This window comes from Megascapheus bottae, chromosome 35 (genome assembly GCF_031878675.1).
Source record: "Megascapheus bottae isolate mThoBot1 chromosome 35, mThoBot2.hap1, whole genome shotgun sequence".
NCBI lineage: Eukaryota > Metazoa > Chordata > Mammalia > Rodentia > Geomyidae > Megascapheus > Megascapheus bottae.
The window spans coordinates 6497977-6500897 of record NC_143543.1 but is presented as its reverse complement, the minus strand read 5'-3'; positions in this window follow the sequence as shown (position 1 = coordinate 6500897).

Genomic DNA, 2921 nt, shown 5'->3' with positions numbered 1-2921 from the left:
TCAAAAATCAACTGCCTTCCTGTACACTAACAGTGAGAGGAACGAGGCAATAATCAGGAAAGAAAATCCTTTCACAATAGCCTCAAAGAAAATAAAGTACCTAGGAATTAGCTTAACTAAGAATGTATAGGACCTTTTTGACAAAAACTTTATAACCGTAAAAAAGGAAATTAAAGCAGAAATAAGGAAATTGAAAAACTTCCCATGCTCCTGGATTGGATGAATCAACATTGTGAAAATGACAATTTTCCAAGAGCTATCTACAAATTCAATGCCATACCTATGATATCCCAATGTCATTCTTTAAAGAAATAGAAGAGGCAATCCAAAATTTCATATGGAATAATAAAAGACCCCGTATAGCAAAAACACTTCTTAGCAGAAAGAACAGCGCTGGAAGAATTTCAATTCAAAACTTTAGACTCTATTACAGAGCTATAATTCTCAAAACAGCTTGGTACTGGCACAGGAACAGGACTGAAGACCAATGGAATAGAACTGAGGACCCAGATATTAAAGCACAGACCTATGGCCACCTAATCTTTGACAAGGGAGCCAAAAAAATAGAATGGAAGAAAGCCTCTTCAACAAGTTGTGCTGGCAGAACTGGTTAAGCACCTGCAGAAAACTAAAGCTGGATCCTTCTTTGTCACCTTGCACTAGAATTAACTGCAAATGGATCAAAGACCTGGAGGAAAAAGCTGACATACTGAAAACTTTACAGGAAGGAATAGGAGATACACTAGGACTCCTTGGCACAGGTTGAAACTTTCTTAATAAGGACCAAGAATCACAACAAATCAGACAAAGGCTGGATAAGTGGGACTGCATTAAACTGCAGAGCTTTTGTATGGCAAAGGACAAAGCTAGTAAACTAATCAGGAAGCCTACAGAGTGGGAGAAGATCTTCACCAACCAAACAACGGACAAAGGCCTCATATCTAAAATATATCAACAACTCAAAAATTGAATCACTCCAAAACTACTCTCCAAAGTAACAACCATCCCATTAAAAAATGGGCCAAAGACTTAAAGAGAGTCTTCTCTGAAGAAGAAACAAAAATGCCCTATAGACACATGAAGAAATGCTCAACATATCTGGTCATAAAAGAAATGCAAATCAAACAACTCTAAAATTCCACCTCACTCCAGTTAGAATGGCCAGGATCAGGAAAACGAATAAGAACAGATGCTGGAGGGGATGTGGCCAGGAGCGATCACTGCTACAATGTTGGTGGGAGTGCAAACTCGTCCAACCACTACGGAAAACAGTGTGGCAGTGCCTCAAAAGGCTAAACACAAAACTCCCCTATGACCCAGCAATTCCACTACTTGGCATTTACCCAACCATCCAGAAACAAGGGCATACTAAATCCATAGCACAACAATGTTCATTGCAGCACTATTCACCATAGCAAAGATATGGAACCAATGTAGATGTCCCTCAGTAGATGAGTAGATCAACAAGTTGTGGTATTTGTACACAATGGAATTCTATGCTGCTGTCAGAAAGAATGACATCTCCCCATTTGTTAGGAAATGGAAAGACTTAGAAAAAATCATATTAAGTGAAGTAAGCCAGACTCAAAGGAACTTAGGCTCAATGGTTTCCCTCATTCGTCATAATCAGTAGAAACCTTGGGCTCTACTAGCAGAGATCTGCAATACAGCAAAATCTTGATACATAAGGACATATAATGTGAAGCTAATTGAAAGGACCTCCAGGATAATGAAACAAAAGCCATATAATGAATGATTGTTGTCCTTAATGTACTATGTTGTCTCTCATCTCCTTTGCTGTCCCTTGGTTATCTCATATTGGTATAGTATCTCACTTTGTTATCTGATATATTGAATTTATTTGTATTTGGATATTTGAAATTTGATAGGGAAGGGGGGAAAACCAAGACGGGTGGAGGGTGTGGGAGGAGGGAAATGGGTACCAAGACATTTGAAAGGGTATCAATGTATGTGAATTAATGCACCTTCTATCTGGCAAATATCATGTAACCCTTTTACTAATTACAATAAAAAAATCAATGTTTAGTAAGTACAATGCAAAAATTCAGTCTCCATTATACTGCATTATACTCCTCAAAGAAGTAAAAGCAGATACACTAAAGTTGCTTTGGAAGAGTAAAAGACCAAGTTTAGACAGAACAATTCTTAGCATATAGAACAATGCATTTGGAAATTCAACGCAAAATTTGATCTCCATTATCCTGTATCAAAGATCACAACGAAGTAAAAGCTGAGGCACAAAAGATTTATATGGAAGAATAAAATACCCCATTTAGACAGAACAATTTTGAGCAGATAGAACAATACAGGAGGAAGTTTAACGCAAAAAATCTAGTCTCCATTATACTGGATCAAAAACATCATCAAACTAAAAGTAGATACATGAAGTTGCATATGAAGAATAAAATACCCCGTGTTGACAGAACAATTCTTAGCAGATAGAACAAACAATGCAGGAGGAAGTTCAATGCAGAAATTCTGTCTCCGTTATCCTGGATCAAAGAAGTGGAAGAAACTAAAAGCAGATATACTGAAGTTTTATATGGAACAATAAAAGACCCCGTTTAGACAGAAAAATTCTTAGCAGATAGAACAAAGCAGGAGGAACTTCAACGCAAAATCTAGTCTCCATTATTCTGGATCAAAGACATAAATGAACTAAAAGCAGATAGACTGAAGTTGCATTGGGAAGATTAAAAGACCCCGTTTAGACAGAACATTTCTTACCAAATACAACAATAGAGGAGGAATTTCAACGCAAAAATTCAGTCTTCATTATCATGGATTAAAGACCTTGAGAAGTATGTGCAGATACACTGAAGTTGCATATGGAAGAATAAAAAACCCCATTTGGCAGAACAATTCTTAGCAGATAGAACAATGAAGAAGGAAGTTCAGCG